This window comes from Sphaerodactylus townsendi, linkage group LG06, assembly GCF_021028975.2.
Source record: "Sphaerodactylus townsendi isolate TG3544 linkage group LG06, MPM_Stown_v2.3, whole genome shotgun sequence".
Taxonomy (NCBI): Eukaryota; Metazoa; Chordata; class Lepidosauria; order Squamata; family Sphaerodactylidae; genus Sphaerodactylus; species Sphaerodactylus townsendi.
The window spans coordinates 124,714,983-124,728,328 of NC_059430.1; positions in this window are offsets into that span (position 1 = coordinate 124,714,983).

The window sequence follows — 13,346 nt, forward strand, 5'->3', positions numbered from 1 at the left end:
AGCATTAAACCTAAGACCTAGTTTTGGAAAAGCAGTTTTCTGTTAAGCATTGTTAAACCCCACTGATTTTCATGTGAAGAACTAAAGCACGATCCTTTACCTGGGAGTAAGCTTGGTTGCTGGCAATGGGGTTTGCTTCTGAGTAAACCCTCCTAGGGTCGTGATTCACCCATTGGAAGAGTTGCACGGTTGTTTCAAAGCAAAGCCACCGACTACCACCAAGCTTACTCCCAAGTAACGCATGCCTCGGAACCAACCATTTTTTTCTAAACTAAAACCTCAGCATTCAGGTTAAATTGCCGTGTTGGCACTTTGCGATGAATAAGTGGGTTTGGGGTTGCAATTTGGGCACTCGGTCTTGAAAAGATTCACCATCACTGTCCCAAACCCTTGGACGCAACGAGGCAATTTCAGGGACGGACACACGGGGGCAGCATTGAGTTCAATTCTGCCCTCTATCTACAAGCATTGCTTTTCCAGTATAATGTAATTAAGGTGGGGTGGGGGTTGGCTATTTAGGAACAGAGACAATCTTCGTAAAGGCCCTGGAATGGAAAGCGGGACCCTAATTATAGACGTTAGTTTAGGGTGTGGAATGCGAAGCCCGTGGGTTGCCGGGGGAGGGAAGACAGGCTCTTTCGACTGTGCCTTTGGGAAGCGGCTGCTCCTGCTCAACTTCTCGGCGCATTAGAAGAATCTCTTTTTCCTGTGCGGAGTGTTTGATGCAGGGAGGGGCTCCCAGCAGGCTTTGCTCCCCGCGCGAAAGCAGACGGGAGGGGAGAGAAAGAGGATGGACGTATCATGTATTGCACACATTGCTCAGCCTCTGCAACTCTCCTTTATTCAGGCAAGAAGAAGAAGAAGAAGAAGAAGAAGAAGAAGAAGAAGAAGAAGAAGAAGAAGAAGAAGAAGAAGAAGAAGAAGAAGAAGAAGAAGAAGAAGAAGAGGAGGAGGAGGAGGAGGAGGAGGAGGAGGAGTTTGGATTTATATCCCCCCTTTCTCTCCTGCAGGAGACTCAAAGGGGCTGACAATCTCCTCCCCCCCACCCCCCCCCCCCCCCCCCCCCCCCCCCCCCCACCCTCCGATCCCCCCCCCCCCACCCCCCCCTCCTCCTACCCCTCCCCCCCCCCCCCCCCACCCTCCTCCCCCCCCCCCCCCCCCCCCCTCCCCCCCTCCCCCCTTTCCCCCCCCCGCCCCGGACCCCCCCCCCTCCCCTCCCCCCCCCCCCCCCCCCCCCCCCCCCCCCCACCCCCCCCCCCCCCCGCCCCCCCCCCCCCCCACCCCCCCCCCCCCCCCCCCCCCCCCCCCCCCACCCCCCCCCCCCCCCACCCCCCCCCCCCCCCACCCCCCCCCCCCCCCACCCCCCCCCCCCCCCACCCCCCCCCCCCCCCACCCCCCCCCCCCCCCACCCCCCCCCCCCCCCACCCCCCCCCCCCCCCACCCCCCCCCCCCCCCACCCCCCCCCCCCCCCACCCCCCCCCCCCCCCACCCCCCCCCCCCCCCACCCCCCCCCCCCCCCACCCCCCCCCCCCCCCACCCCCCCCCCCCCCCACCCCCCCCCCCCCCCACCCCCCCCCCCCCCCACCCCCCCCCCCCCCCACCCCCCCCCCCCCCCACCCCCCCCCCCCCCCACCCCCCCCCCCCCCCACCCCCCCCCCCCCCCACCCCCCCCCCCCCCCACCCCCCCCCCCCCCCACCCCCCCCCCCCCCCACCCCCCCCCCCCCCCACCCCCCCCCCCCCCCACCCCCCCCCCCCCCCACCCCCCCCCCCCCCCACCCCCCCCCCCCCCCACCCCCCCCCCCCCCCACCCCCCCCCCCCCCCACCCCCCCCCCCCCCCACCCCCCCCCCCCCCCACCCCCCCCCCCCCCCACCCCCCCCCCCCCCCACCCCCCCCCCCCCCCACCCCCCCCCCCCCCCACCCCCCCCCCCCCCCACCCCCCCCCCCCCCCACCCCCCCCCCCCCCCACCCCCCCCCCCCCCCACCCCCCCCCCCCCCCACCCCCCCCCCCCCCCACCCCCCCCCCCCCCCACCCCCCCCCCCCCCCACCCCCCCCCCCCCCCACCCCCCCCCCCCCCCACCCCCCCCCCCCCCCACCCCCCCCCCCCCCCACCCCCCCCCCCCCCCACCCCCCCCCCCCCCCACCCCCCCCCCCCCCCACCCCCCCCCCCCCCCACCCCCCCCCCCCCCCACCCCCCCCCCCCCCCACCCCCCCCCCCCCCCACCCCCCCCCCCCCCCACCCCCCCCCCCCCCCACCCCCCCCCCCCCCCACCCCCCCCCCCCCCCACCCCCCCCCCCCCCCACCCCCCCCCCCCCCCACCCCCCCCCCCCCCCACCCCCCCCCCCCCCCACCCCCCCCCCCCCCCACCCCCCCCCCCCCCCACCCCCCCCCCCCCCCACCCCCCCCCCCCCCCACCCCCCCCCCCCCCCACCCCCCCCCCCCCCCACCCCCCCCCCCCCCCACCCCCCCCCCCCCCCACCCCCCCCCCCCCCCACCCCCCCCCCCCCCCACCCCCCCCCCCCCCCACCCCCCCCCCCCCCCACCCCCCCCCCCCCCCACCCCCCCCCCCCCCCACCCCCCCCCCCCCCCACCCCCCCCCCCCCCCACCCCCCCCCCCCCCCACCCCCCCCCCCCCCCACCCCCCCCCCCCCCCACCCCCCCCCCCCCCCACCCCCCCCCCCCCCCACCCCCCCCCCCCCCCACCCCCCCCCCCCCCCACCCCCCCCCCCCCCCACCCCCCCCCCCCCCCACCCCCCCCCCCCCCCACCCCCCCCCCCCCCCACCCCCCCCCCCCCCCACCCCCCCCCCCCCCCACCCCCCCCCCCCCCCACCCCCCCCCCCCCCCACCCCCCCCCCCCCCCACCCCCCCCCCCCCCCACCCCCCCCCCCCCCCACCCCCCCCCCCCCCCACCCCCCCCCCCCCCCACCCCCCCCCCCCCCCACCCCCCCCCCCCCCCACCCCCCCCCCCCCCCACCCCCCCCCCCCCCCACCCCCCCCCCCCCCCACCCCCCCCCCCCCCCACCCCCCCCCCCCCCCACCCCCCCCCCCCCCCACCCCCCCCCCCCCCCACCCCCCCCCCCCCCCACCCCCCCCCCCCCCCACCCCCCCCCCCCCCCACCCCCCCCCCCCCCCACCCCCCCCCCCCCCCACCCCCCCCCCCCCCCACCCCCCCCCCCCCCCACCCCCCCCCCCCCCCACCCCCCCCCCCCCCCACCCCCCCCCCCCCCCACCCCCCCCCCCCCCCACCCCCCCCCCCCCCCACCCCCCCCCCCCCCCACCCCCCCCCCCCCCCACCCCCCCCCCCCCCCACCCCCCCCCCCCCCCACCCCCCCCCCCCCCCACCCCCCCCCCCCCCCACCCCCCCCCCCCCCCACCCCCCCCCCCCCCCACCCCCCCCCCCCCCCACCCCCCCCCCCCCCCACCCCCCCCCCCCCCCACCCCCCCCCCCCCCCACCCCCCCCCCCCCCCACCCCCCCCCCCCCCCACCCCCCCCCCCCCCCACCCCCCCCCCCCCCCACCCCCCCCCCCCCCCACCCCCCCCCCCCCCCACCCCCCCCCCCCCCCACCCCCCCCCCCCCCCACCCCCCCCCCCCCCCACCCCCCCCCCCCCCCACCCCCCCCCCCCCCCACCCCCCCCCCCCCCCACCCCCCCCCCCCCCCACCCCCCCCCCCCCCCACCCCCCCCCCCCCCCACCCCCCCCCCCCCCCACCCCCCCCCCCCCCCACCCCCCCCCCCCCCCACCCCCCCCCCCCCCCACCCCCCCCCCCCCCCACCCCCCCCCCCCCCCACCCCCCCCCCCCCCCACCCCCCCCCCCCCCCACCCCCCCCCCCCCCCACCCCCCCCCCCCCCCACCCCCCCCCCCCCCCACCCCCCCCCCCCCCCACCCCCCCCCCCCCCCACCCCCCCCCCCCCCCACCCCCCCCCCCCCCCACCCCCCCCCCCCCCCACCCCCCCCCCCCCCCACCCCCCCCCCCCCCCACCCCCCCCCCCCCCCACCCCCCCCCCCCCCCACCCCCCCCCCCCCCCACCCCCCCCCCCCCCCACCCCCCCCCCCCCCCACCCCCCCCCCCCCCCACCCCCCCCCCCCCCCACCCCCCCCCCCCCCCACCCCCCCCCCCCCCCACCCCCCCCCCCCCCCACCCCCCCCCCCCCCCACCCCCCCCCCCCCCCACCCCCCCCCCCCCCCACCCCCCCCCCCCCCCACCCCCCCCCCCCCCCACCCCCCCCCCCCCCCACCCCCCCCCCCCCCCACCCCCCCCCCCCCCCACCCCCCCCCCCCCCCACCCCCCCCCCCCCCCACCCCCCCCCCCCCCCACCCCCCCCCCCCCCCACCCCCCCCCCCCCCCACCCCCCCCCCCCCCCACCCCCCCCCCCCCCCACCCCCCCCCCCCCCCACCCCCCCCCCCCCCCACCCCCCCCCCCCCCCACCCCCCCCCCCCCCCACCCCCCCCCCCCCCCACCCCCCCCCCCCCCCACCCCCCCCCCCCCCCACCCCCCCCCCCCCCCACCCCCCCCCCCCCCCACCCCCCCCCCCCCCCACCCCCCCCCCCCCCCACCCCCCCCCCCCCCCACCCCCCCCCCCCCCCACCCCCCCCCCCCCCCACCCCCCCCCCCCCCCACCCCCCCCCCCCCCCACCCCCCCCCCCCCCCACCCCCCCCCCCCCCCACCCCCCCCCCCCCCCACCCCCCCCCCCCCCCACCCCCCCCCCCCCCCACCCCCCCCCCCCCCCACCCCCCCCCCCCCCCACCCCCCCCCCCCCCCACCCCCCCCCCCCCCCACCCCCCCCCCCCCCCACCCCCCCCCCCCCCCACCCCCCCCCCCCCCCACCCCCCCCCCCCCCCACCCCCCCCCCCCCCCACCCCCCCCCCCCCCCACCCCCCCCCCCCCCCACCCCCCCCCCCCCCCACCCCCCCCCCCCCCCACCCCCCCCCCCCCCCACCCCCCCCCCCCCCCACCCCCCCCCCCCCCCACCCCCCCCCCCCCCCACCCCCCCCCCCCCCCACCCCCCCCCCCCCCCACCCCCCCCCCCCCCCACCCCCCCCCCCCCCCACCCCCCCCCCCCCCCACCCCCCCCCCCCCCCACCCCCCCCCCCCCCCACCCCCCCCCCCCCCCACCCCCCCCCCCCCCCACCCCCCCCCCCCCCCACCCCCCCCCCCCCCCACCCCCCCCCCCCCCCACCCCCCCCCCCCCCCACCCCCCCCCCCCCCCACCCCCCCCCCCCCCCACCCCCCCCCCCCCCCACCCCCCCCCCCCCCCACCCCCCCCCCCCCCCACCCCCCCCCCCCCCCACCCCCCCCCCCCCCCACCCCCCCCCCCCCCCACCCCCCCCCCCCCCCACCCCCCCCCCCCCCCACCCCCCCCCCCCCCCACCCCCCCCCCCCCCCACCCCCCCCCCCCCCCACCCCCCCCCCCCCCCACCCCCCCCCCCCCCCACCCCCCCCCCCCCCCACCCCCCCCCCCCCCCACCCCCCCCCCCCCCCACCCCCCCCCCCCCCCACCCCCCCCCCCCCCCACCCCCCCCCCCCCCCACCCCCCCCCCCCCCCACCCCCCCCCCCCCCCACCCCCCCCCCCCCCCACCCCCCCCCCCCCCCACCCCCCCCCCCCCCCACCCCCCCCCCCCCCCACCCCCCCCCCCCCCCACCCCCCCCCCCCCCCACCCCCCCCCCCCCCCACCCCCCCCCCCCCCCACCCCCCCCCCCCCCCACCCCCCCCCCCCCCCACCCCCCCCCCCCCCCACCCCCCCCCCCCCCCACCCCCCCCCCCCCCCACCCCCCCCCCCCCCCACCCCCCCCCCCCCCCACCCCCCCCCCCCCCCACCCCCCCCCCCCCCCACCCCCCCCCCCCCCCACCCCCCCCCCCCCCCACCCCCCCCCCCCCCCACCCCCCCCCCCCCCCACCCCCCCCCCCCCCCACCCCCCCCCCCCCCCACCCCCCCCCCCCCCCACCCCCCCCCCCCCCCACCCCCCCCCCCCCCCACCCCCCCCCCCCCCCACCCCCCCCCCCCCCCACCCCCCCCCCCCCCCACCCCCCCCCCCCCCCACCCCCCCCCCCCCCCACCCCCCCCCCCCCCCACCCCCCCCCCCCCCCACCCCCCCCCCCCCCCACCCCCCCCCCCCCCCACCCCCCCCCCCCCCCACCCCCCCCCCCCCCCACCCCCCCCCCCCCCCACCCCCCCCCCCCCCCACCCCCCCCCCCCCCCACCCCCCCCCCCCCCCACCCCCCCCCCCCCCCACCCCCCCCCCCCCCCACCCCCCCCCCCCCCCACCCCCCCCCCCCCCCACCCCCCCCCCCCCCCACCCCCCCCCCCCCCCACCCCCCCCCCCCCCCACCCCCCCCCCCCCCCACCCCCCCCCCCCCCCACCCCCCCCCCCCCCCACCCCCCCCCCCCCCCACCCCCCCCCCCCCCCACCCCCCCCCCCCCCCACCCCCCCCCCCCCCCACCCCCCCCCCCCCCCACCCCCCCCCCCCCCCACCCCCCCCCCCCCCCACCCCCCCCCCCCCCCACCCCCCCCCCCCCCCACCCCCCCCCCCCCCCACCCCCCCCCCCCCCCACCCCCCCCCCCCCCCACCCCCCCCCCCCCCCACCCCCCCCCCCCCCCACCCCCCCCCCCCCCCACCCCCCCCCCCCCCCACCCCCCCCCCCCCCCACCCCCCCCCCCCCCCACCCCCCCCCCCCCCCACCCCCCCCCCCCCCCACCCCCCCCCCCCCCCACCCCCCCCCCCCCCCACCCCCCCCCCCCCCCACCCCCCCCCCCCCCCACCCCCCCCCCCCCCCACCCCCCCCCCCCCCCACCCCCCCCCCCCCCCACCCCCCCCCCCCCCCACCCCCCCCCCCCCCCACCCCCCCCCCCCCCCACCCCCCCCCCCCCCCACCCCCCCCCCCCCCCACCCCCCCCCCCCCCCACCCCCCCCCCCCCCCACCCCCCCCCCCCCCCACCCCCCCCCCCCCCCACCCCCCCCCCCCCCCACCCCCCCCCCCCCCCACCCCCCCCCCCCCCCACCCCCCCCCCCCCCCACCCCCCCCCCCCCCCACCCCCCCCCCCCCCCACCCCCCCCCCCCCCCACCCCCCCCCCCCCCCACCCCCCCCCCCCCCCACCCCCCCCCCCCCCCACCCCCCCCCCCCCCCACCCCCCCCCCCCCCCACCCCCCCCCCCCCCCACCCCCCCCCCCCCCCACCCCCCCCCCCCCCCACCCCCCCCCCCCCCCACCCCCCCCCCCCCCCACCCCCCCCCCCCCCCACCCCCCCCCCCCCCCACCCCCCCCCCCCCCCACCCCCCCCCCCCCCCACCCCCCCCCCCCCCCACCCCCCCCCCCCCCCACCCCCCCCCCCCCCCACCCCCCCCCCCCCCCACCCCCCCCCCCCCCCACCCCCCCCCCCCCCCACCCCCCCCCCCCCCCACCCCCCCCCCCCCCCACCCCCCCCCCCCCCCACCCCCCCCCCCCCCCACCCCCCCCCCCCCCCACCCCCCCCCCCCCCCACCCCCCCCCCCCCCCACCCCCCCCCCCCCCCACCCCCCCCCCCCCCCACCCCCCCCCCCCCCCACCCCCCCCCCCCCCCACCCCCCCCCCCCCCCACCCCCCCCCCCCCCCACCCCCCCCCCCCCCCACCCCCCCCCCCCCCCACCCCCCCCCCCCCCCACCCCCCCCCCCCCCCACCCCCCCCCCCCCCCACCCCCCCCCCCCCCCACCCCCCCCCCCCCCCACCCCCCCCCCCCCCCACCCCCCCCCCCCCCCACCCCCCCCCCCCCCCACCCCCCCCCCCCCCCACCCCCCCCCCCCCCCACCCCCCCCCCCCCCCACCCCCCCCCCCCCCCACCCCCCCCCCCCCCCACCCCCCCCCCCCCCCACCCCCCCCCCCCCCCACCCCCCCCCCCCCCCACCCCCCCCCCCCCCCACCCCCCCCCCCCCCCACCCCCCCCCCCCCCCACCCCCCCCCCCCCCCACCCCCCCCCCCCCCCACCCCCCCCCCCCCCCACCCCCCCCCCCCCCCACCCCCCCCCCCCCCCACCCCCCCCCCCCCCCACCCCCCCCCCCCCCCACCCCCCCCCCCCCCCACCCCCCCCCCCCCCCACCCCCCCCCCCCCCCACCCCCCCCCCCCCCCACCCCCCCCCCCCCCCACCCCCCCCCCCCCCCACCCCCCCCCCCCCCCACCCCCCCCCCCCCCCACCCCCCCCCCCCCCCACCCCCCCCCCCCCCCACCCCCCCCCCCCCCCACCCCCCCCCCCCCCCACCCCCCCCCCCCCCCACCCCCCCCCCCCCCCACCCCCCCCCCCCCCCACCCCCCCCCCCCCCCACCCCCCCCCCCCCCCACCCCCCCCCCCCCCCACCCCCCCCCCCCCCCACCCCCCCCCCCCCCCACCCCCCCCCCCCCCCACCCCCCCCCCCCCCCACCCCCCCCCCCCCCCACCCCCCCCCCCCCCCACCCCCCCCCCCCCCCACCCCCCCCCCCCCCCACCCCCCCCCCCCCCCACCCCCCCCCCCCCCCACCCCCCCCCCCCCCCACCCCCCCCCCCCCCCACCCCCCCCCCCCCCCACCCCCCCCCCCCCCCACCCCCCCCCCCCCCCACCCCCCCCCCCCCCCACCCCCCCCCCCCCCCACCCCCCCCCCCCCCCACCCCCCCCCCCCCCCACCCCCCCCCCCCCCCACCCCCCCCCCCCCCCACCCCCCCCCCCCCCCACCCCCCCCCCCCCCCACCCCCCCCCCCCCCCACCCCCCCCCCCCCCCACCCCCCCCCCCCCCCACCCCCCCCCCCCCCCACCCCCCCCCCCCCCCACCCCCCCCCCCCCCCACCCCCCCCCCCCCCCACCCCCCCCCCCCCCCACCCCCCCCCCCCCCCACCCCCCCCCCCCCCCACCCCCCCCCCCCCCCACCCCCCCCCCCCCCCACCCCCCCCCCCCCCCACCCCCCCCCCCCCCCACCCCCCCCCCCCCCCACCCCCCCCCCCCCCCACCCCCCCCCCCCCCCACCCCCCCCCCCCCCCACCCCCCCCCCCCCCCACCCCCCCCCCCCCCCACCCCCCCCCCCCCCCACCCCCCCCCCCCCCCACCCCCCCCCCCCCCCACCCCCCCCCCCCCCCACCCCCCCCCCCCCCCACCCCCCCCCCCCCCCACCCCCCCCCCCCCCCACCCCCCCCCCCCCCCACCCCCCCCCCCCCCCACCCCCCCCCCCCCCCACCCCCCCCCCCCCCCACCCCCCCCCCCCCCCACCCCCCCCCCCCCCCACCCCCCCCCCCCCCCACCCCCCCCCCCCCCCACCCCCCCCCCCCCCCACCCCCCCCCCCCCCCACCCCCCCCCCCCCCCACCCCCCCCCCCCCCCACCCCCCCCCCCCCCCACCCCCCCCCCCCCCCACCCCCCCCCCCCCCCACCCCCCCCCCCCCCCACCCCCCCCCCCCCCCACCCCCCCCCCCCCCCACCCCCCCCCCCCCCCACCCCCCCCCCCCCCCACCCCCCCCCCCCCCCACCCCCCCCCCCCCCCACCCCCCCCCCCCCCCACCCCCCCCCCCCCCCACCCCCCCCCCCCCCCACCCCCCCCCCCCCCCACCCCCCCCCCCCCCCACCCCCCCCCCCCCCCACCCCCCCCCCCCCCCACCCCCCCCCCCCCCCACCCCCCCCCCCCCCCACCCCCCCCCCCCCCCACCCCCCCCCCCCCCCACCCCCCCCCCCCCCCACCCCCCCCCCCCCCCACCCCCCCCCCCCCCCACCCCCCCCCCCCCCCACCCCCCCCCCCCCCCACCCCCCCCCCCCCCCACCCCCCCCCCCCCCCACCCCCCCCCCCCCCCACCCCCCCCCCCCCCCACCCCCCCCCCCCCCCACCCCCCCCCCCCCCCACCCCCCCCCCCCCCCACCCCCCCCCCCCCCCACCCCCCCCCCCCCCCACCCCCCCCCCCCCCCACCCCCCCCCCCCCCCACCCCCCCCCCCCCCCACCCCCCCCCCCCCCCACCCCCCCCCCCCCCCACCCCCCCCCCCCCCCACCCCCCCCCCCCCCCACCCCCCCCCCCCCCCACCCCCCCCCCCCCCCACCCCCCCCCCCCCCCACCCCCCCCCCCCCCCACCCCCCCCCCCCCCCACCCCCCCCCCCCCCCACCCCCCCCCCCCCCCACCCCCCCCCCCCCCCACCCCCCCCCCCCCCCACCCCCCCCCCCCCCCACCCCCCCCCCCCCCCACCCCCCCCCCCCCCCACCCCCCCCCCCCCCCACCCCCCCCCCCCCCCACCCCCCCCCCCCCCCACCCCCCCCCCCCCCCACCCCCCCCCCCCCCCACCCCCCCCCCCCCCCACCCCCCCCCCCCCCCACCCCCCCCCCCCCCCACCCCCCCCCCCCCCCACCCCCCCCCCCCCCCACCCCCCCCCCCCCCCACCCCCCCCCCCCCCCACCCCCCCCCCCCCCCACCCCCCCCCCCCCCCACCCCCCCCCCCCCCCACCCCCCCCCCCCCCCACCCCCCCCCCCCCCCACCCCCCCCCCCCCCCACCCCCCCCCCCCCCCACCCCCCCCCCCCCCCACCCCCCCCCCCCCCCACCCCCCCCCCCCCCCACCCCCCCCCCCCCCCACCCCCCCCCCCCCCCACCCCCCCCCCCCCCCACCCCCCCCCCCCCCCACCCCCCCCCCCCCCCACCCCCCCCCCCCCCCACCCCCCCCCCCCCCCACCCCCCCCCCCCCCCACCCCCCCCCCCCCCCACCCCCCCCCCCCCCCACCCCCCCCCCCCCCCACCCCCCCCCCCCCCCACCCCCCCCCCCCCCCACCCCCCCCCCCCCCCACCCCCCCCCCCCCCCACCCCCCCCCCCCCCCACCCCCCCCCCCCCCCACCCCCCCCCCCCCCCACCCCCCCCCCCCCCCACCCCCCCCCCCCCCCACCCCCCCCCCCCCCCACCCCCCCCCCCCCCCACCCCCCCCCCCCCCCACCCCCCCCCCCCCCCACCCCCCCCCCCCCCCACCCCCCCCCCCCCCCACCCCCCCCCCCCCCCACCCCCCCCCCCCCCCACCCCCCCCCCCCCCCACCCCCCCCCCCCCCCACCCCCCCCCCCCCCCACCCCCCCAATGAACATCTGGGACGCCAGAGTTGGACACCCCTGCTTTAGAGAGTCAGCCTCTCTCATATTGGGCCTTCCTCTTTTCCCTCTGCCTTCAGTGGGTTTTTTTAGCATTATTGCCTTTTCCGGAGACTTGTCTTCTCGAAATGTGACCACAGCAGAATAGCCTCACAGCCTCACTGTACTAAAAATGTTTCAGTACAGTGATGGCGAACCTATGATGCACGTGTCAGAGGCAATATTTTATTATGCCACAATGTTTTGGGTGACATGCCAACATTCACCAACACCCAACAACAACTATTCTCTCTATTTGAGTCATTCTTGTAATTATTCGATGTTTAGGGTGCCGTGCGGTTTCCGGGCTGTATGGCCATGTTTTAGCAGCATTCTCTCCTGATGTTTCGCCTACATCCTCTGAAGCTGCCAGCCACAGATGCAGGCGAAACGTCAGGAGAGAATGCTGCTAGAACACGGCCATACAGCCCGGAAACCACACAGCACCCTAGTGATTTCGGCCGTGAAAGCCTTTGACAATATTTGATGTTTCTTTATAGAATGATTGGACTGTATTTTTTAAAGTAAATGAGTATGTAAAAATTGGGGTGTTGTGGGGTTTCCGGGCTGCATGGCCGGGTTCTAGTGGCATTTTCTCCTGACGTTTCACCTGCATCTGTGGCTGGCATCTTCAGAGGATCCTCTGAAGATGCTAGCCACAGATACAGGCGAAACGTCAGGAGAAAATGCTACTAGAACACAGCCATACAGCCTGGAAACCACACAGCACCCCGGTGATTCCAGCTGTGAAAGTCTTTGACAATACATATGAAATTTTTTTTCTCTTTTGTAGGGGAGGGGGGCAAGAAGGGTGATACACCAACAGAGCCCAGTGACACTTTTTCCCTGAATTTTTGACACGCTGAGACAGAAAGGTTTGCCATCACTGTCCTTGTAGAAAGGTACAGAGAAATCTGGTCACTCTGTTCAGACGGCTCTGTGTTCAATGTGTTTTGCGGAAAGTTCACCTGCTTCTTGTGGCAGAGAATGGCTTCTGTTTAGAATTGGGGGGCTTTGAGCCCCTGAGAGAACTAGGCAGGGGCAGAGGTCGCCTTAAGGAGCAGCAGTTGCATAGTGGTTAAGAGCAGGTGCGCTCTAATCTGGAGGAACCGGATTTGATTCCCCGCTCTGCCGCTTGAGCTGTGGAGGCTTGTCTGGGGAATTCAGATTAGCCTGTGCACTCCAACACACGCCAGCTGGGTGACCTTGGGCTAGTCACTGTCTTCTGAGCTCTCTCAGCCCCACCTACCTGACAGGGTGTTTGTGGGGGGGGGAGGGAAAGGAGTGTCAGCCCCTTTGAGTCTCCTTACAAGAGAGGAAGGGGGGATATAAATCCAACTCTTGTTCTTCTTGTGGAAAATTCCACAGTCTGCTTGTCTGGGGAGCTGTCCGTTTCAGCACCACCAAGGAGAAGGTAGCACCAGCCCCTTCTGGCTCAGTTCCCATGATGCTCCAGGAGTCTGTGATGGGAAGTTACTGGGAAAGAGTCTCCTTAAGGCACAGGTGTCAAACTCGCGGCCCTCCAGATGTTATGGACTACAGTTCCCATCACCCCCTGCCAGCATCATGCTGGCAGGGGATGATGGGAACTGTAGTCCATAACATCTGGAGGGTCGTGAGTTTGACACCTATGCCTTAAGGGATTAATTGGGAGGGGTGAGAAGTGCAGAATGAGCTGACGAGACAGTTGGGGCCTGTGGTTGGAACCAAAGAGGCGTGACTTGGAGCACAGCACAGTGGTATAAACCAGTGGTTCTCAACCTTCCTGATGCCGCCACCCTTTAATACAGTTCCTCATGTTGTGGTGACCCCCAACCCTAACATTTATCCATTTTACAGATGGAGAACACTGATGCAGAGAGTCTTAGGCGACCCCTGTGAAAGGGTCGTTCGACCCCCAGAGGGGTCCCGAACCCCAGGTTGAGAACCACTGGTATAAACCATTGAAACTAAGTTGGAAAGAAACCGTTATTGGCACGACAAAGAGACTGAACGTGGTCAGATGTCCGTCTCTCTTCTGGAATCAGATGCAGAGAGGAATCAGATGCACACCCCTTCCCCAGAGGGGGACGTATTGGAGGCAGTAATAACGCTGACCTTATTTATTTATCCCTGCCTTTCTCCCCCAAAGCAGCTTGTATCGTTCTCTGATCCCCCACAACAGTCCTGTGGGAGTGAGTTAGGTTGAGAGGGTGTGACTGGCCCAAGGTCACCTGTGGGGATTTGAACCTGTGCCTCCCGGATCCCA